The sequence below is a fragment of the Notamacropus eugenii genome, chromosome 2 (genome assembly GCF_028372415.1).
Source record: "Notamacropus eugenii isolate mMacEug1 chromosome 2, mMacEug1.pri_v2, whole genome shotgun sequence".
In the NCBI taxonomy this organism is placed as follows: domain Eukaryota; kingdom Metazoa; phylum Chordata; class Mammalia; order Diprotodontia; family Macropodidae; genus Notamacropus; species Notamacropus eugenii.
In genome coordinates, this window is record NC_092873.1 from 106,281,490 (window position 1) to 106,304,012 (window position 22,523).

Genomic DNA, 22,523 nt, shown 5'->3' on the forward strand with positions numbered 1-22,523 from the left:
AATAATTTCTCTCTCATATTAATAGCCAATTATGAAAAAATGGGGAGACCCAAAGACAGGGCCGATGGAAGATAAGATTAACATTCTCCTCATTCTGAGTATTATTACTCCACCCAACTAGATCAGACTTGTAATCTAAAATGAATTCCTGCCCATTAAGTTCCACTCCAGCCAATTGGGCAGAGAGAGATCTTCTATCTAGAGTGCCCAAGGCTGGAGATGGTCTGAGTGCAGAGATGGTATCTTTGTCCAAGAGTGACATCATGTCACTCTCCCATCTCCTCATGGGAGTGAGTCCACTTCTCTTTCTAAAGCCCACCTCTTATGAATTATTAACCTATCAGAGTTGATTGCCACCTTGAGGAACACCCACTTTTCCAAGGGCATATAATTCATCAGCCTGCTACCATGATTGTCTTTGGTCCAAGAGAGAGACTGCCAAACAACCATTTCTTTTATTAATCAAATGCTAGCCTTATTAATAAAACTTTTAAAATCAAGCCTCCATGTCAATTATGCTCTCCCTAACATTAGCCATCAGGGACTAGCACCCCAGTTCCATGTAATCAATGAACATAAAGTAGCTTTTGTCAAATGATATTTACTTACTTAGAAGATGTGGTAAGAACCGAAGTACAAACATTTCCCCCAATACCCCTATACCATCTCATTCTCTGGGGAGAATGGGTTCAGTCTTAACACAGTTTCTATATAGCATTGGTCCCACCAAGTGCATGTCCAAATGTGGCATAAATACTGGAAGAAACTTCATCTCAGCCATTGCTGGGCTGGGTGGAGTCCTGAAGATCTTTCCTTAATCCTCAGGGCACTGAAACCTAGCAGGAACTCTACTCCAGGACTCCCAGGCTTTTGGATTATCAGGTGTTTCACTCTTGGGACTTTTTGGAACTCAAAAGGTCACAGTCTCCAGATTACTGTCCTTCACCTAAAACAAAAATAACAGAAGCTGAGGCAAAAAACTGAGGCTTCATATTAGAGTCAGAAGACTCAAGACTTACCCTTACATCATTGTCTCTCACCAGGTATTGTCAGGCAGGAAGAAGTCACAAGAAAACAAGAGGTCAAACAAAGAGAAGTAGCCAAAATTAGTGATTTCGTGCCTTTTAAATATAGCCCCTAGACAATCAAAAGGGCTCCTACTCACCACATAGTTAGCAGCGTGTGTGGTTATAGAATGCTCACACAGACTCCTCCAAGACGTTTTCATTACACGTCATCATAACACTGAGTGCACCAGTGGCCCTCTGTGCATGTTCTGAAGGATTGAGCTCAGAGGCCACTCGCTGGTACACAAGGCTTATTACAGAGGCAAAATTATACCCCTAGCTTCCCTTTTTAATGCCCTTGGCATCATGTTCCTTCCCCCAATGCAGGGTTCCAGTTTCTCCATGATTTTTAACTCCCTCATTCCTGAGCCAAACAGGAAAAGATCTGATACCATCATCTGCATCAAATGAAACTTATTTGTACTTGTGCCTTAACATTATCTCAATTATATTTGATATTTTAAGTATTTTAGAACTATAGAACTTATAGTGTTAGAGTTGGAAGAGATCCAGTTCACCCGTGTTTGATATTTCATTGTGGAATCAAAAGCTTTGTACTCTGTTAAAAAAATTTAAATCATCAAGAAAAAAAAAATCAAGGCAAGGAAGTCTTGTCCATGAATCCATAATAAATTGAAGCTGGCCTTAATGGAAAACCTAATTAGTTATTTTAATGCACCTGGCAGAGTCAAAAAGAAAGAGTCGCTGGTTTCTGCAAGGAAGAAACCATGCTGTCGCTGTTAGAAGTCTGTTTCCTAGGAACTGCAGAATATAGGGAAGAAAAACATCTTCACTGCCATGGAGATAAGACACTCAAGCAGATGCATCCCAGAATCCACCAGTTAGTGACACTTTGGAAGTAGGACTCTGGGGAATGCTTTTCATGAGAATTTCTCGGAAAGTAAAACCGGAAAAAGTGAATTCCAGTCAAAATTCAGAGTTTGGAATGAAGAGTTTAATTCCCTCTCCTCTCTTGTTTCTCCCTCCCACACTTCCATCATCATCCCAGGTGCTTGACAGCTAGCGCCCATTCCCACTATACCCTATTCTCTATTGTAATGCCATTGTATGAATGCCTGGTGTGAGTCATTTAATTCCCTACCTCCATCATGCTTCTGCCATGGTATCCTTCTCCCCCAACCCTGACTCAATGGCAAGCCAAGGAGTCTTGACTCAGTTTCTGCTGCCCTAAACCCTTCAGCACCGACTGAAAATATTTTGTATACAGCTTCTTGAATTCTCTGGTTACTGTAATTGTGTTCGTCTTTCATTGCCAAAGAAGACCATGCCATCAGAAAAATGATGACATGACTTGTATTTGACTTTGTTTTGAGTGAGGGAGGGCTGTGCAGGTCACCAGCCTAACTTCTCCTCCAGAGCCATCTGAATCCAGTGACCAGATATTCATCAGGATGACTGGAGATGACCCAGGATGCTCTGGGAGATCTTGGATCCTTTAGGCCAAGGTCCTTGCAGGTACTCACCTAGGGTAAGGTAATGCCCATTCATTGAATAGGCCTGTTTAAGAAGTAGCCAGGGCATGGCCCCTTTAACGAGGCCAAGAAAAGAAAGACATCAGGCTGGTGGGAAACAGCAACAGTTATTATTGTTAATCACTCTAAAGCTAGGAGGGTCCAGAGAAGCCCTTAGGCAGGGGCTCATTGGCATCCCAGCTTCAGAGTGCAGTAGGTTTAAGTAATATGTTGATTGGGGAACCCTAACGGACAATACAGAAAGAGCATAAGGAGGATGAATAGGTCTGGATTGAGAACCTGCTACCAGTTTCATACACTTCATTTTTTGTCTTAACTCCCACCATGAAGAGTTAACCTGGTAGCTTTTGAAGAATTTGTATTTCAAGGAATTTTACTCCCGGTGTGGGAACTTCCTCTAATAGCAAATCATAACAATCTGTAACTTACAGTCCTAGTGAGTTGACTTGTCCATGGTTACACAATTGTCAAGGGCAAATCAGACCTACATCTTCTGAACTTCAAGTACATCCCTCTATCTACTACTACACTTCATCCAACATTATTAATAAACGACATTTCCCCCTGACAGAATAACGTGTAGTATGAAAAGCTTCCGTGTGCTTAGAACTTTCACTATTTTGCTGAGGGGAAAAAATGAGGGATAACATAACTTACACAGGAAGACTAAGCTACAATAGGTATAAATTTAACAAGACCTAAAAAGTAAACTGCCAACAATTTTCTAGCCCTGCAGGCCTCTCCTTACCACTAAAGCTGATAGATTAAGACTCTAAATTCAGGCAAATTTTAATTCTTACCTTTTAATAAGGAAACCCTACTTTTTTCTTTAACTCCTCTGTTGATCTCAAGGTCACAGGGCTAGAGAGAACCAGATTCCAATTTCTTTCCAATTCCAAAGTTTAGTGTCATCTTTATACTCCTCGAAGACCTCAGCCTTTTGAGCAAGCACAGTATTCATCTTGTTTCCAATCGCTGTAAAAATAAATGGGTGCATAAGGAAAAACAGCTTGAAAGGCATGATCAATGCAATGATCACCTGTGATTCCAGAGGGTTTATGATGAAGCATTCTATCCACCTCTTAACAAAGAGGTGATAGACTCAAGACACAGAGTAAGATACACATTTTTGCACTCAGGCAATTTGTTTGCTTAACTATGCACACCTGTTATAAAAACTTTGCTTTTATTTTTCTAATGGAGTGGGAAGGGAAAGAGAAGAGAAATAAAAGCATTAAGGAATCTTTTTTTTATAATACAAAGAAGAGAAAGAAGATGAAAGAAGCACAAACAAGAATATAGGTTGAACACTACAGGTTAAATTTATGATATAATTTTTTAAAAAGCAAGCTATGGATAACAGATCTGCAGTTTCAAAAACTCCATACATAAAAATGTTTAATTTTATTTGGTGTTTGGTTCAGAATACAATTTAAAAAACAGACATGCATGATGCTGCCAGTGTCCACTCTACTTCCTGCCCTTGGAAGCGCAGTCATCATTATAACATGACTACCAAATTCTGTCTCTCAAGCCAACAAGAAAAAGCACACTAGCAAAGAAAATACTAAAACTTTCCTGTTTTTTGTGAAACTGGTAGTGCCCTGTTTGCCATACCCTATTCCCCCAACCCACCTGATACAAATGCATCTTACTGTGGCATTTGAGGACTATACTATAATATACGTCCTCTCTATGTAGGAATCAGAGTCATGGAATCATAGAACGACAGAGCCAGAAGTGACCTTACAGATTTTCTATGGCCATCTTTTAGTGAATGGCTGAACAAATTGTGGTATATGACAATGGTGGAACACTGTTGTGCTATAAGAAATGATGAAGGTACTGGTTTTTTTTTGAGGGGGGGGAACCATGGCAAGACCTATATGAACTGATGTAAAGTGAAGAGAAAAGAATTACGAGATCACTGTGCACAATACAGGAACAGCAATGTTGTAATGAAGATCAACTGTGAAAGACTTGGTTACTCTGATCAACATCATGATCCAAGACTCTTGATGAAAAATGTTGTTTCCTTCCAGAGAGAGAATAGATAAACTCTAAGGGCAAACTGAAATGTATTTTTTTCCATTTTTATCTTCCTTGATTTTTTCTTTGCAACACAGCTATTGTAAAACTATGTTTTGTATGACTTCATAAATAAAATATGCATTGTATTTTTTGCCTTCTCAATGTGTAGGGGTGGAGGAGAGAGGAGAAAATTTGGAGCTGAAAAATAAACATTTTAAATTTTAAAACAATTTAAAAGCTTTTTTTAAGTATAGCATTTTACAAGTTGTGTTCAGTAGAACCCTGAAATTCCTTAAGAAATAATAAGGGCTTGAGTCCAGATATTTCTAGGCTAGTGATATTTTTCTTCTAAAATATTAAATTAACATTTTGCATGCATCAAAAATACTTACTATGCACAATAATTTTTGACATGAAAATAGGCTTAATTTCTTCTATTTTGCCCACAGATTTCCTTGGTTTTCCTCTTTGAGGAAGGAAGAACATTCTATAACTCTATATTCTTCCACCTAGCATCTTCGGGAACATCATTTTATAGATGAGGAAATTAAGGCCTAAAGAGGTTAAATGATTCAGGGCAGCTAAGTAGAGTGCTGGACCTGGGTTCCAGTCTAAGCTCTGCTATTTGCTACTTGAGTGATCCTGGGAAAAATCACTCCACCTTTCCAGGTATCACATTTCTCCTTTGTAAAATGAAGGATGTGGACTAGATAGTGCCAGCGTCCTTTCCAACTCTAAGTCTATGATCCTGATTCTTAGCCCAGTACTCTTTTCACTACAGAAATAGCATGGAAAGTTATACACATAAAACTTCCTACTGACTGGGGGAGTCAAGTCCAAGCAGAAATACAGCAATTCTTGTTCTTTAACACTCTATTCATGACTCTAGAAAATAATTTCATAATTTTACATTTTTTTTAATGGAAGGAAAATATCAGGGGAAGTCCATGGGAAAAAAATGTCTCCTTCCCAAATTTTCTATTTTGTTTGTTTAGGGTTATTTATATCTATAGCAATACAGCACAGGCCTCAGGTAGGAGTATTAGGAAGCAGTGCTAGTCTGGGCTGCGTGGCAGGACCCAGAGGTATCAGGACAGATACCCTGAGCCTTGGAAATGTGGGTGATGGTTCAAGAAAGAAGGCATGTAACTAGTAGCTCCAAGTAGTCCCAGAGAGAGGAATGTGCTGGTTGAGGACAGGATAGACAAGGACTATTGGGACAAAGCACTGGCAGCCCTAGCCCAATACTTCTTTTCATTACCTTATCCTCAGAGTCATAATTTAGGAATGTGGGGCCCCACTACCTTGGTGCAGGCCAGAGAGCAAAAGGTCGTTCTGGAGACAATGACAATTTAGGATCAAGAGACTTAGAGCTGGAAGTGACCATCTAGTCCAGGGGTGGGGAACCTGCAGCCTCGAGGTCACATGTGACCTTCTAGGCCCTTGGGTACCATCTTTTGACTGAGTCCAAGTTTTACTGAACAAATCCAACATTTTACAAATATCAAAGAAAAAAACTGATACTGTACTTTGTGTTTAAGAACAAGTTTGACAGAAAAAATTTTTATTAACTTAAAATTATTCTAAATCCAAGCATTTCTATCTGAGAGAGAGAGAGAGAGAGAGATTTCTATCTGAAACTGGCATAATCCCCATGCCCTCAGATAACTTTACTTCCCAAGATAATCTGAGGCAAAACATGTATAGGAATCACAAGGATCAAACTGAAATCAAACAAACCAAAAAACCTAAAACAAAGAGATATCACTTTCTATCTAGGTATGTTGGGGAGCAAACCAGGTCCATAGAGAAAGTTGTGCATTCAAGGAGCATGGATTTCTTTGCTGGACAAGCTTGAAATTGGGAACAGCTCCTTTAGGCATTCTGTCATTTGGCCTTTATTCTTATGGCTGGTAAACTCAGGATAAGATTTGGGATATGGGGGTGGGAGTAGAAGACGTTACAGTGAAAGAGATATGTCATTACATGATAATCTTCCCCTCACTTTGGGAGTAGGAAGGGGAAATATTGAGCAAGGCAGCAGATTCAGAGAAATGTGGATAACACAAAAAGTCTGTCATCAAGAAGAAGCTTCCTGATTGTCTAAGGTTGGTCTAGGATTGTGGGTGGGCTAATTCATTTGAGGGTGTGTGTGTGTGTGTGTGTGTGTGTGTGTGTGTGTGTGTGTGTGTGTGTGTGTGTGTGTGTGTGTGTGTCTGTGTCTGTGTGTGTGTGTATGTGTATGACAGAGACAGAGACAGAGAGAGAGAGAGAGAAAGAGAGAGAGAGAGAGATGTTCTGGAACAAAAATATCACTTTAGTCTTGAGACACGAGAGAGTAGATCACAGAGGCATGGTTCCAGACCTACAGAGGGCCACAGGGCCCCAATTAGCCCTGGGGAACTATCTATATAGAAGAGCTTATAGATTTAAGTACCACCCAGTTTAGGCAAGGTAGTTTTATTTCATATATACTCAATTACCTGCAATTTGGGTCTTAATATTTCTCCAGATTATCCTTCATGGCTACTTTGTGCCTTGGTGCTCCTCTGTAAATAAAACATAGAAATACATTCTTGTAAGGGTGTTGCCACGTTAAAAAAAATAAGAGGCAATGGGTACAAGATTTGGGTATGAAGACAAACGGCATCAAGAAAGAAAAAAGATAATGAGCAGTAAGGATAGCAGTTCTTTGAACCCAGAGAATTCAGTAAGGTCAGGAACTAGGAAGGTCAGGAGGATTGGTGCTGATAGCTGGGGTTTTAGAAATGAGTCTGGTTTAGAGCTGAATGAAGTTTTGGAGTAAGAGAAAGCAAAAATGCTGAGGATAAATGGCAAAGGCTCCTAGGCCTGGTTCTAGAAGGAGCTACTACCCTGGGAAGCTGATGAATTTCAACAAAGTCTAAGACCCGAGGCTCTATGTCCTTAACTTAGTCTTACTGCTATTTCAAATGAATTCAGGGCTAAGAGTTTTCTATTTTGACCCAACCAAGAGTTTCAATGAGGATAAGAGGGAGGGAAGGAATGAAATGGCAGAAGAGGCTTTCACAGGACCATAGGATAATAAACTTAGAGCTGTTAAGGAAACTTAGGGGTCACATGGTCCATCCTCCTCATCTATATAATGAGGAAACTGAGACCCAGAGAGATGAATGACAGGTCCAAGGTGACACAGGCAGTAAATGACAGCATTTGACCAGGTGCTCTGACTCCAAATCTGATATCCTTTCTGTTGTACCTTGCTGTGTCCCCTCTGAACATAGGCAATTATATTAAATCAGGGCCTAGAGATCCTGTGATTTCTCCTGTGATTCTGTCATCCTTTAGTGACTCATTCTCTCTCTCCTTTCACTAAACTCTTTAAAGAACATGCCATCTCCCTAGCCCAGCCTTTGTCATTCTCACTTCTGCGACCACTGGTCACAGGCTCACTGCTGCATTTGGTCATAGGCTCCAAAAGTCATGGAATCCTAGAATCTTAGGGCTGGAAAGGTATTTAGTTATCCAGTCTAACCTCTCATGTTTAGAGAGTGGAAAAGGAGAGATGACTCATCTACTTTTCCCATTATTCTCTTTTATGTACTCTATATTCCAGCCAATAGGATCATTAGCTGTCCTTGGTACTCAGCATGTTATTTCCATCTCTAGCATTAAAATAAACTCTTGGCTACCATGCCTAGAATGTAATCTGTTCTCATCTCCACCTTTCGGAATCTTTATTTCTCCTCTGAGGCCTCGGTCATGTGCCATCTCCTTTGTGACTCCTCTGATCTCTATTTGGTAGCACTCCTTCCCTCTCCCAATTACTTGTATTTATGTCTCCGAATACATGGTACAGCTGCCCAGTAGAAAGTAAGCTCCTTCAGGGCAAGGATGATTTCATTTTTTCCCCTCGCTTTTGTATCCCCAGCACCTGAACTAGCAGAGGGACTGGCACATAACAGACCCTTAATGAGTGTTTATGAATTGAAGGAACTTGTCTGAGGTCACACAACTAGTAAATGGCAGAGGCAGGACTGGAACCCTTCCTTTCTGATTCCTCTCTTTCCATTCCACCATCTTAGGCAGAGACAAAAATCAAGACTCTCCGGAGATGATCTTTATCACTGTGGGAGATGTATAATGGGTAAGATGACCTCTCTCTCTTATAGGTACAGGAGCAGAATACATGCATGGAGGCCAGGCTGGATTCCCTAGTCTCCTACCAGTACAGGAAGGCCCAAGATACTCTTATATGGGATCATCTCCGCAGCTGTAACATACTCTCTGAGCTTAGTGGGAGAAGTGTGTAGGTACAGCCAAAGGAGCCCAGGATTATAGTAAAAGGGACTGAGCTAGAGTCCTGCATCTGCAGCATCTACAAGTTGCATGACCTTGAGCAGCCCATTTGCTTCTCTGGGCTTTGTCTATGATCAGAGGTTCTAACTTTGCTCTACTTCATACCCACCTTTTGGACATTTGATCCTGGAATTAACTTCCCCAATAGCAAGGATGCAGAGTGCAGCGACAGACGTCCAGCCTTCCATCCGTGCTTCCCTGAAGCACGGTAGTTTGAGGCAACACGAATACTACCTGCAGAGAAAGGAAAATATCCAAGTAATAGTAAATAACACCATCATCCTCATTATCAAGAAGGCCTACTAAAGACTGAGGCCTGAGCACAGGGAAGTGGAGATAAGAAAGGGAAAGACTCCCCGGGAGCATGGAAGAAAACATGAGCTGACATTATAACGGAAGACAGTTTTCCTGTCTTCTTTATACTCTCTACCATCATATTCATCTATTTAAATTCTCAGACTGCTCCCTGATTTCTATAAACCATCCATTCTATGTAACTGGCATCTGCATATTGTTTTAAGGTTTCTAAAGCATATATGATCCTAGTGAAAATGCTCGGAGGTATGTAATAGAGGGATCATCACCCTCATTTTAAAGACGAGGAACTGAGCGACGGCCACATACCTAGGAAGTATTGGGCTTCCCATTTACCTATGGGCTGAGGCTTGTATTTCACAGGTGAGAAGAATGGCAATATTGCTTGAATTTCATTAACATTTGATTCCAACTATGTCTTTGCAAACATTATCTGCCTCAGAATACAGCATATAAATTAGAAATTCCCAGGCCTATGTGCACAGCAAACTCCATCAAGCTTGGAAAAGCAAAAGGAGGGCTTTCAGCCAAGGTGGCTGCCTGACAAGGAAAGTGACCACCCCGTTTTCATGTGACTATTCCAGCAGAAACCCGAAACTCACATCAGAGCAAATAATGATCAAGAAATCCAGTGAGACACTATAGTGACTTCTTCCATCCTGGAACTTCACAAAAAGTTAGCAAGAAGCCCACAAGCTAAAGAAAAATGGGTGGGCAGCAAAGCCCACACCCCAATAGGCAAAAAAAGCTATCAGTCACCCAGTAGGACCAGAAACAAGCCAGAGAAACACATATCTTGGAAGGCTCTGTGTCCAAAGGCAGCAAGAACAAAGGGACTCTCACCCCCAAAATGAAACCTCAGGGAGGTCAGAAAACCTCAAAGTGGGGACCTTGGCAGTCTGGGGAAGCCTAGGCAGCAAGCAAAGCTTCATGGTAGCACTCAGATTGAGACAGCAGATTCCCAGGGGCTCAAAGGTCTTTACCATGCTGTCCTAAGATATCACAGAGGAACCTCAATGATCCAAAGGTGCTTAATTCAAAGAAATGAAAGTCTACGCAGGAACCAAAGTGACCAGGGAGAGACAGTGCAGGATCTACCACCCCACCCAAAAGCAAAGCAGAGGCCAAAACCTGGCCCTGAAACAAAGTTTGAATTCAGGATCTAACTCTAGAGGGATGAGTAAATCATAGAAAACAGTAACCAGTATTTTAAAAAAACTGTTGTAGATCTAAAGAATCCCTAAGCCAAAGAGCAAGTGACTTTGTAACAAGCACAAGCATAACTCAAAGGAAAAAATGGATACCCCACAAGGACTATATGAATACAATGAATAAGAAATGAAACAAAAAAATTAAAAACTCTGGAGGAAAGAATTAGAAGAATAAAATAAAGAAAAATGGTAAGTTGTAGCCACTTTGAGAAAATATTTGTAAAGTGCTTTGCAAACTTTAAAGCTCTCTATTATATTTGTAGCTTAAAGCTAGCTATTATTATTATTACCCAACTAATTACTTGGAAAACGGGAATAGATGAAACAAATCAAAGATTCCATGAGAAAGAAAATACTGGAACAAAATCAGAAGATGAGAAAACCAGGGGGGGAAAAAGATAGCTGATATAAAAAAAACAACTCACCTGGAAAATAGGTCAAAATAACCTAAAATTCAATGGACTCCTTGAAAATCATAATTTAAGGGGGAAAAAAACTTCAGAATTTGGTTTTCAAGAAATCACAAAGGAAAACTGCCCAGATCTACTGGAACCAGAGAGCAAGGTAAAGGTAAAAAGAATCCATGAATCAACCCCAAAATGAAAACTTCCAGGAATATCACAGCCAAAATCCAGAGTTTCCATGTAAATAATAATAATAATTTAAGCACCTCTAAGGAAGCAGTTCAAGTACCAAAGAACCACACAGTCAGGATCAGGAAACTTCTGTTATAAATTAGAAGTGATCCTGAAATATAATATTCCAAAGGGTAAAAGATACAGGCTTACAACCAAGAATGATCTAACGTGTAGAGCTAAGTATAATCCTACAGGTAGAAAAAGCAGACTTCTAACGGAAGAGAAAATTTTCAGGAATTTATTATGAAGTGACCAGAGCTGAGTAGAAACTCTTAAATTCAAACACAAAAGTCAAGAGAAACCTAGAATGGCAATTTAACTAGAAGGAGCTGTTGGATGATAAAAGATTACATTCTCATGAGGAAAAAGAAATCAGCGTCCTTCATTAAAATCTTAATGTCTTCAAAGGTACGATGGAATCAAATAAGAAAAACAGAGGACTTGGGAAGGATTGGCTCTTTTCGGAGGGTTTGAAGAGGGAAAAAAGAAAGGAAGGGAAAAGGAATATGCCACCGTACAAGGAAGAAGGGCGTGGGACTTGCTATTTCTCATAACTATGTATTTGAGAAGAAAAGTATGTGAACATAGAGCAAGAAGGGAGAGGGGAATAGGCATCAGATGAATTTCACTTTTATCTGAAATGGATAAAGGAGAATTACACACACACATACACACACACAGTCACTCACACACACGAGTTTGGCGTAGAAATAGATAAAATTCAACAAGTCAATGAACATTTTATTAAGCAACTACTATGTGCTAAGTGCTGGGGATACAATACAGGTTAAAAAAAACCAGTTCCCTCCCTTAAGAAGTTTAGAATTGAACCTGGGATGTCAACACAGAAAAAGGAAGCTAAAAAGGATGAGGGGATGTGTGCACATGGTGGAGAATTCCAAAGAAGCCCCAAAGTAGTATAGCTGGTAGGAAATGGGGAGAAGACTGTGATAAGCACCATTCTTAAAAAGAGGCCCTGGAACTCATGGCTGTGTTCTCCAGCCATTCAGAAGGGCAGGGAGTACTGATGAAATGTGAATACCAAGAAAATTCAGCCTTGCAAGATAATGAGATTTCCCACTGATGAGTTTTCTGGGGAAGGGACACATGATGGAGAAATCCAAAGAAGTAAAAAGCAGTGTAGCTGCTCTACTTTGATGAATTAAAACACAGGGAGTGTCTATCAATTGGTAAGAGCAGAACAAATTGTGGTATGTGAATATAATATTATCGTATCATTAGAATATTTCTAATCATCTGAAAGATGATTTCAGAGATTCCTAGGTAGTGTAAGGTACAGGATGAGGTGAACAGAAGAGAATAATTTATAGAAGGACAACATTGCAAAGAAAAACTGACTTTGAAAGGGTTAAGAACTCTGATCAATTCAATGACCAACTATGGCTTTAGAGGATATACCATGAAATACCAACTAGCTCCTAACAGAAAGGTGATGGATTCAAGGTGCAAAAAAGGATACATTTTTGTATGTGACCATTGTACGGATTTACTTTGTTTGACTGTGCTTATTTATGCAAGATATGTCTTTTTCCCTTTGTTTTTTAATTGGGCCCAGAGTTGGAGAGGGGAGTTAACAATAGTGATGCCAAAAAGAAGGAGGGGCTTCATGGAAATATTTTTTAAATAAACAGAAGGAAAAAGAAGGAAGCTCAGAAAGAAGCAGCTTGGAAAAGCTGGATAGTTTTGAAAGGAATATGTGAAATTATTACTTTTTTTCAAAAAAGCAATCAGTATGAAATGGAGATGAAAAGTTTCACACACAATTTTCTTTTTTTTTAATTTTGCTGTATATTTGGAATGGCTCATTTTTTTATGCTTAAGTTCAGAAGAAAAAGAACAATTTCCAAAAAGGAAAACAAGAGTGTTGAAGGTTCTCAAAATAGACATTGTGGCTCTGACTTGACAATATAAGTTGTTGAATATACAGAAGGGCCTAGAACTATGCTGGGGAGTAATTTGGAACTATGCCCAAAGTGCAATAAAACTGTATATACCCTTTAACCCAGCAATAGTTCCACTAGGTCTATACGCCAAAGAGATTTTTAAAAATTGAAAAGGACCTATGTACAAAATATTCATGGTAGCTCTTTTAGTAGTGCAGAGAATTGAGGGAATACACATTAACTGGGGAATGGTTGAACAAGTTACGGTATATGACTGTGATGGAATACAATGACCAGGATGCTTTCAGAAAAACCTGGAAAGACTTACACATACTGATGCAAAGTGAAATACGCAGAACCAGAAAAATATTGTACACAGTAACAACAATTTTGTAAGATGATCAACTGTTGAATGGCTTAGCTATCGTCAAGCAATACAAAGATTCAAGACAATCCTGAAGGACTTATAATGAAAAAATGCTACCTAACTCCAGAGAAAGAACTGATGGGAGTCTGAATAAAGATAGAAGCATACTTTTTTTATATTTGCCTTTTTTTGGTGTTTTTTTTTTTCCACAGTATGACTAATATGTAAGTGTTTTGCATGGCTGCACAGGTATAACATATCAAATTGCTTATTGTCTTAGGGAAGGGAAGAAGGGATGAGGGAGAGAATTTGGAACTCAAAAATTTTTTACATGTTTAAAATTATTCATATGAAATTGGAAAAAAGTCAAATATTAAAAACAAAAAGGCTTAGAAAACAGGAAGCCTAAGAAGAGCAAAGGGATCTACTGAAGAAAAGAAAATATCAGAAAACTGAGGTGTTAATGGGATCTGAGGGACTTCTTGGTTAGATCCTTGAATGGGGTGTAGGAATGTTAGCTCATGAGCAGCTAATTAACTCCTTTCAGCCAGATTTCCAGGTAAATTTAGGACACAATGAAATTGGATTATAATTTTTCTGAGAAATTTCAGTTGTTCTGTTTAAAATTAAAAATTTTCCCCTTCTAAAGAAACCAAAGTAAACCAAACCCCAAACATTCAATTACTTGATGTGATGAAACAATAGCTGGCTTTAATAATATCTTACATTTCTATCTCATTTTAAAGTTTACAAAGTGCTTTGCTTTTCTCACATCCATTTTGTGAGGTAGGTTGGTCGTGTAAACTTAAGCATTGCTGGGCTTCCTTGTGGAGAAGAAAGGATCCTTCTTCCTAAGGTTGGCTCCAATGTACTCTTTTTTTAAAAAAAATTCTGATTTATTTATTTTTAGTTTTCAACATTCATTTCCACAAGATTTTGAGTTCCAAATTTTCTCCCCATCTCTCCCCTCCACCTACCCCAAGACAGTATGCATTCTGATTACCCCTTCCCCTAATCTGCCCTCCCTTCTATCATACGATACCCTCTATTTTCTTGGAGGGCAAGATAGATTTCCATACTCCATTGCCTGTATATCTTATTTCCCAGTTGCATATAAACACAACTTTTAACATTTATTTTTAAAACTTTGAGTTCCAACTTCTCTCTCTTCCTCCTTCTCCACCCATCCCCACTGAGAAAGCAAGCAATTCAATATGTTATACATGTGTAGTTATGCAAAAGGCTTCCATAAAAGTCATGTGAAAGACTAATTCTATTTCCCTCCATCCTATCCTGCCCCTCATTTATTCTGTTCTCTCTTTTGACCCTATATCTCCTCAAAAGATTTACTTCTAATTACACCCTCCTTCCATTTGCCCTCCCTTCTATCATTCTCCCATTCTCCACACGCACACCCCTTCACTTATCTCCTTTTCCCCTATTTTCCTGTAGTGTAAGATGGATTTTCATAGCACATTGAGTATGCATGTTATTCCCTCCTTAAGTCAAATGTGATGAGAGTAAGTTTCACTTTTTTCCTCTCACTTCTTCTCTCTTCCCTTCCATTGAAAAAGTTTTTCTTGCCTCTTTTATGTGAGAGATAATTTGCCCCATTCTATTTTTCCCTTTCTCCTCCCAATATAGTCTTCTCTCACCCCTTATTTTTATTGTTTTAGACATCATCCCTTCTTATTCAGCTTACTCTGTGCCCTCTATCTACATGTATATAATCCCTCCAACTACCCTAGTACTGAGAAAAGTATCAAGAGTTATAAATATTATCTTTCCATGCAGGAATGTAAACAGTTCAACTTTAGTAGGCCCCTTATGATATCTCTTTCCTGTTTACCTTTTCATGCTTCTCTTGACTCGTGTTTGAAAATCAAATTTTCTATTCAGCTTGGTCTTTTCATCAAGAATGCTTGAAAATCCTCTAATTCACTGAATGACCATTTTTTTCCCTGAAATATTATACTCAGTTTTGCTGGGTAGGTAATTCTTGGTTTTAATCCTAGTTCCTTTGACTTCTGGAATATCATATTCCAAGACTTGCAATCCCTTAATGAAGAAGCTGCTAGATCTTGTGCTATCCTGATTGTATTTCCACAATATTTGAATTATTTCTTTCTGGCTGATTGCAATATTTTCTCCTTGACCTGGAAGTTCTGGAATTTGGCTACAATATTCCTAGGAGTTTCCCTTTTGGGATCTTTTTCAGGAGGTGATCAGTGGATTCTTTCAATATTTATTTTACCCTCTGGTTCTAGAATATCAGGGCAGTTTTCCTTGATAATTTCTTGAAAGATGATGTCTAGGCTCTTTTTCTGATCATGACTTTCAGGTAGTCCCATAATTTTTAAATTATCTCTCCTGGATCTATTTTTCAGGTCAGTTGTTTTTCCAATGAGATATTTCACACTGTCTGCTATTTTTTCATTCCTTTGGTTTTGTTTTATAATTTCTTGATTTTTCAATAAGTCATTAGCTTCCATCTGCTCCATTCTAATTTTTAAGGAATTATTTTCTTCAGTTAGCTTTTGGACCTCCTTTTCCATCTGGCCAATTCTGCTTTTTAGGGCATTCTTCTCTTCATTGGCTTTTTGGATCTCTTTTGTCATTTGGATTAGTCTATTTTTTACAGTGTTACTTTCATCAGTATTTTTTGGGGTCTCCTTTAGCAAGCAGGTGACTTGTTTTTCATAATTTTCTTGCATCACTCTCATTTCTCTTCCCAATTTTTGCTCTACTTCTCTTACTTTTTTTTCAAAATCCTTTTTGAGCTCTTCCATGGCTTGAGAGCAATTCATACTTTTCTTGGACGCTTTGGATGGAGGAGCTTTGACTATGTTGTCTTCTGTTTGCATGTTTTGGTCTTCCTTATCACCAAATAAGATTCTATAGTCTGATTCTTTTTTTGGTTTTTGCTCTTTTACTTGACTTTCGAGCTCTTTGTCAAGGTAGATCTCTGCTTCCAATAGGGGTAGGGGGTGTACTGTCAGCTGCTCAATTCCCCCACAATCTGTGGGCCTAGAGCTCCAGACACAGTTGCTGTCTCTGCCCGTGCTGCTGCTGTTGCTGCTGTGGGTTCTTCTGCCCCCTCCCCCCTCTGCCACCCTGGGACTGGGGCTGGACCACTCCACTCTCCCACACTGGTCCCACAGGCTTTTTCCACTGACCTTCCAATTTGTCCTTGGAGTTTTGGGGTCCTCAAGTCTGGAAAGTGCCACAGATGTGAGAGATTCAGTCTCCCCAAGGCCTGCTCAGGTCCTCTCTGTGCATTCTCATCCCACACTGGACTGCACTCTGCTCCCAGCCCAATGCAATAGACACTTCCTAGCTACCTTCCAGGCTGTCTTGGGCTGAAAATTTGCTTCACTCCACCATTCTGTGGGTTCTGCAGCTCCAGAATTTGTTTAGAGCCATTTTTTACAGGTATTTGGCTGGGCTTGTGGGCAGCGCTCTAGAAAGTGCATGCTGTTACTCTGCTGTGTTGGATCCAACGTACTTTTAAAGGCCTTTAGAGACTTCTTTCCCTCACTTCTTCACTGTCTTGAATCCCTTGAGATGACAACAAGGGAGGGTGGCATGAAGAATTGCCATCTTGCAGCATCCCTTCCTCACCTATCTTCCTTAAAATATTAGAGAAACTTCAGATAGTCTTCTAAGTGAACTGATGGCCACAAATGACTTACAGAATCAAGGAAAAATAGGATCGTGTATCTTATGCAGTTTCCAGAGTTATGGTTATTCAATCAAGCAGCATGCATTTATTAATGACCCATTTATTAGGTAGCAGGCACCATACTAGGTGCTAGGGATGAAAAGACAATAGCCTAGAGATTGCCCTCAAGGAAATTACATATTGGGGGGAGTTGTATTATCACATTTGATCGAATATAAATATGTGTATAAAAATACAAAGCAGTGGGAGTAGAGAACTAATAATTAGGAAAATCGGAAAAGATCTCCTATAGGAGGTGATATTTAAGCTGTCCACTGAAGGAAGCTAAGAATTTTATAAAGCAGAGGTGGGGAGGGGAAGTCTAGGCAATGGAAGAAAGGTACAAAAGCAGATGGAAGAATGTCATATATGGGACCAGTTTGGCTAGGAAGTAGAATACACGGAAAGGAATACATTAGGTAGCTTAGAAAGATAGATAGAAGTCAGATGGTAAAGGTATTTAAATGCCAAACAGAGGAATCTGTATTTTATCCTAGAGGTAAGAGGGAGTCACTTAAACTTCTTGATCAAGGAAGCACACAGATCTGTGCTTTAGAAATACCAAACTGGCAGCTTTGTGGAAGATGGATTGGAGAGAAACTGGATACAAGATCAATTAGGAAGCTATTGAAATAGTCTAGGAGAAAGATAATAAGGGCTTGAAGAGGTTGATGACTGTATGAGTGCAGATCAGGGATGGAAGCTAAAGATATCCATGAGATAACATCAATAACATTTAGCAATTAATTGGATAAGAATGAAGAATTCAAAATGGCTCCTAGGTTGTAAATCTAGGTGACTAGAAAAATGGTAATGTCCTTTAACAGAAACAGAGAGGTCAAGAGCAAGAGTGAGCTTAGGAAGACAGAAAATTAGTTCTGTTTTGGACATGTTGAGTCTGAGATGCCAATGAGACATCTAGAAAGAGATATTTAGCAGGTAGTAGGAGATCCTGAACTCCAAATGAGAAAGAAGATTGGTTATGTAAATTTGGGTATAATTTGCATAGACAGTTGTTGAATCCATATTAGAGATCACCAAAAGAGATCACAGAAAGGAAATGGATGTGAAAAGAGTCCAGATGTTCACCCATATGTAGCAGGCAAGAAGCAGATGTTGATTCTGCAAAGGAAGAATGAGAAAGATATATTGAACAGGCAGGAAGAGAACAATGATAAAACAGTATTATAAAAAAGCCCAGTGAAGAAAGATCTAATGGAGAAATCAAAGCTGTCTATAGACATACGAAGAAATATTCTAAATCACTTTTAGTTAGAGAAATGCAAATTAAAACATCTCTGAGGTACCTACCTCACACCTCTCAGATTAGCAAATATGACAAAAAAGGAAAATGATAAATGCTAGAAAGGATGTGGGAAAATTGGGACGTTAATGTACTGTTGCTGGAGTTGTGAACTGATCCAACCATTCTTGAGAAAAATTTGAAACTGTGCCCAAAGAGCAATCCAATTGTGCATACCCTTTGATCCAGCAATACCACCACTAGTTTTGTATCCCAAAGAGATCATAAAAAAGGGAAAATGACCTACATGTGGAAAAATATTTATAGCAGCTCTTTTTGTGGTGGCAAAGAATTGGGAACTAATGGAATGTCCATTAGTTGGGGAATGACTGAATAAATTGTGTATTTGAATAGAATACTATTGTGCTATTAAAAATGATGAGCTGGCAGATTTCAGAAAAACTAAGAAATTAATCCATTACTTGTAGGAACTGATGCACAGTGAAATGAGCAGGCCCAGAACACCATACACAGAAACAGCAACATTGTGCAAGGATCAACTAAGAATGACTTAGGTCTTCTAAGCAATACAATGATCTAAGACAATCCCAAAGGACTCGAGACGGAAAATGCTATCCACATTCAAAGAAAGAACTGTTAAGAGTCTCAATGCAGAACGAAGCATACAATTTTCACTTTCTATTTTTTCCTTTGGGTTTGTGTTTTCTTTCACATGACTGATATGGAAACATGTTTTACATGATTGCACATACATAACTTCTATCAAATTGCTTACCATTTTAAAGAGCAGGGAGGGGAAGGAGGGAGAAAAATTTGGAACTCAAACTTTTTTTAAATGATTGTTAAAAATTGTCTTTACATGTAATTGGAAAAAAATAAAATGCTATTAAATTTTTTAAAAGAATACTTATCCAAAAGGAGTGGGTGGTCAATGGTGGCAAACATTGCCAACAAGTCAAGAAATGAGGACTGAAAAAAAGCAACTGGATTTAGCAACAAAGATCACCAGCAAGTTTGTGGAAGGCAGTTTCAGTTGAATAGAGGGAATAAAAAGCACACTGCCCCAAAGAACTGAGAAGTGAGTATGAGGAAGTCAAAAAAGCAAACGTAAATAGCTTTTTCCTAGGAGTTTGCATATAAATGAAAGGAAAATAAATATAGTATAGTAGTTTGAGATGGTATGGTCAAGTGATTTTTTTTTTAAAAGGTCAGGGAAAGTCAGTGAATAAAGGAGAGGTTAACAATTACGGAGCGAGGAGATGACTAAAGGAGTCTCCCTGGAGGAGAAAGATGGGGCGAAGTTTGAAGGTACAAGTAGAGAGAATAGTATTTGCAAAAAGAGGGGCGATCTCACTTTTGAGACTAGAACAAATGAAGAGAAAATGATGGATTATTAAATTTGTAAACTACTTATATAGTCTCTCCTAAATACAACCAACAAATTCATGTCTCAAACTTTCAACCCCATCCTACCTCTATGCTACTGATGGAGGACAAAAGCAAGTTATCTTTGTTTGTTAGCCAACATATGGAAGCAAAGAGCTGTTACATCTGTCCAGTTACCAAGTGTGTTTGAGGTGGGTTTTTTTAGGGGGGCAGCAAGGAGTGAAAAAATTTCTTAGTTTAAACCAGGGGTATGCTGTCTTGTGAAGGGGGAAGCAGAAACAGAGGGAGAAAATTTAGGACTCAAAATCTTATAGAAAAGAATGTTGAAAACTAAAAACAAAAAAGTAATTTAAAATAAAAAGCTTTAACAGAAATTATTCTGAGAATCTGACACAGAAAAGGTTAAGAATCCCTAATTTGAACTTATAAAATTAATTGGATATCATACTGAATTGAGTTAGAAAACCTAAGTTCAAATTGAAGCTCTGTCACTGAATAACCAGGCAAGTTATCTTCCCTTTCCTTCATTTGTAAAATGAGGTTGGGCAACATGACATCTGAGTTCCTTTCCAGTCTGAACATTCCATGTTTTTTGTTCATGGACAGTTTTTCCCATAGGTTGTTCAGAAGTGAAAACTTAAATTACAAAATTGGTTTTGGGGTCTTGAAAGCTTTACTTAATTGGTCCAAACAAGGATGACCAGATTTCTAGCACTAGTATCTCACTCTTCTGGCACCACAACCTTGTAAGTGGACAACAGCATGGCTTTCATTTTACAGATGAGGAAACTGGAGACTCAGTGAGGTTAAATGACTTGCTCTGGGAGTGAGGCTGGCTTCACAATCTTTTCCTGACTGAATTTAAGCCTCTATCCACGGGCCAAGATGCCTTTCTAACCTTACCCTACTAATCACATAGACACATTTGGTAAACACAAACTCTCTCCTCCTGGTTCTTTCCTTGGTTCCAGTTACTGAGAATCTGGTAAAGAGATGTTCCTCAACCTTTTGTCTCCTTAACACTGGCTAACAAATAAGAATAATCTTCACTTGTCCCCCTTCCATACCGTGGGAGGTTGGGGAGAAAGACATGGATTCTTTGGCTGCACATAAAAGGCAGCTTATAAATGGATATTATAGTATTTGCTAACCATCCTCTGAGGGCATGCTAAAGAGGACATACAGGTTTCAGGGCTTCATTTGTAAAGCCAAGGAAATTATATAAGAACTTTTGGCTAAAACAGGGTTATTTTCCTGAATTAAAACACCTTTCTATATCCTCTCAGATCTACAAAGCACTTTCCTACTTATAATATGATGAAAGCAGGTAGGACAACCATCATTATCCTTATTCTAGAGAGGATAAAATGAGACTCAGAAGCAAATAACTTGCTTAAGGTCACATAAACAGTAACTAGGATGGGAATTCAAGTCTCTGGACTCCACATCCAATGCTACAAATCTACGATGGAGATACTTTGACAATGGAAGCGGTTCAATTATTTCACAGCACGTCAGAGATGGAAAGGATACCCTTCAATTACGCATTAAGCACCTACTCTGTGTCAGGTGCTGATGATACAAAGCCAAAAGCCAAACAAGTCCTTGCCCTTGAAGAGCTTTCCTTCTATAATTCCACCTCATTTTACAAAGGAAGTGTTAGAATCAGAATGAAAGAATGACTTAAGTAGCTCATAAGATCTTCTGCTCTCAAGGTTAGGATTCTTTCTACTATATAATAACACTGCTCCTAGAATTTAGGGTGGAGCTGAGGGGGGAAAATCGTACAGCCTTGTGTATATATATATATACATATTTTTTTAGAAGAACTGGCCTGAGGCATGATTACAAAAGATTCCAGAAGTTACACAAGAAAAAAATCTCCTTATTTACAGGAGTCTCATAACTTAACATGCCAGACTTTATTAAGGTGAGTGTTCCTGGCACAGTAGTTAAGAGTTTCCACTTCATAGCTTGCCACTCTTGATCACTCTTAAGGGCACCAGCTCTCTTGGCCTGGAAAGCCTTCTGTTACTTTCCCTAAGTTAGACCTATGTATGCCCCCAAAGTGTCCCCAGAGGCCCTGCCCCAGCTCTATTAACAACCAATCAAGAACACACAGCCAGCACTACTTCCCACCCCATCCAGTATATTTTAAGAATTTGTTTGCTATTTCATATCAGAAATCACAGGGAGGTGTCTGAAGTAACAGCAGGAAATACATGGAAGATCTATATGGAGAACAGCTGTAGCGCAAATTTCCATCCTAGCTGCAGTTCATGGGACTTGCCTATATGCCTGCTTGTTTGGAGTGCCTACCTCCAAAGTTAACTACCAAAGCAGAGGTACCACAACTGTTTGCCCTGCAATCTCAAATACAAAAACCATTCTAAGCTTTCCCAAACCACTGGAAACCAATATCCTTCCCATCTGTGGCTGATTCCTACTGAGAGAAGATGAGTTTCTCAACACTGGGCAGCATTAGATTCAAATGTCAATTTTCCTAAACATTCTTCCTACCATAAGGTGAGTAAATCACTGCTAGGCAAAAAATCAAAATCAGGATAGAAACATGTTGGTCCAAAAAGGCTTCTTTTAAACTTCCAAATTCATTGGACACACCTTGCCTGAAAGATAGACTCAGGGGACAAAATCAAGCTTAGGAATTCACTATTCAACAGGGCATTTTCTGGATCAGCCTAAGGCTAAAAGGCAGGAGGAGAAAAAGAGCCTAACTTCTGGGGCTCAAGCTTAACGTTTAGGTACCTGGGATCAGGACTTAGGCAAA

General features: G+C 39.0%; 1 protein-coding gene across 1 annotated transcript in view; it reads right to left on the reverse strand.

Annotated features, from left to right (window-relative positions):
• Positions 1–585: 585 nt before the first annotated feature.
• The window catches only part of ZNF318 (zinc finger protein 318), a 44,590-nt gene continuing 22,652 nt past the window's right edge, over positions 586–22,523 (reverse strand). Inside the window, exons 10-13 of the transcript XR_011974280.1 lie at positions 9,039–9,163; positions 7,075–7,140; positions 3,361–3,535; positions 586–946 (exon numbers count right to left, since the gene is read on the reverse strand). The gene's annotated coding sequence lies outside the window, so the exon portion shown is untranslated. The remainder of the gene's footprint in view (positions 947–3,360; positions 3,536–7,074; positions 7,141–9,038; positions 9,164–22,523) is intronic.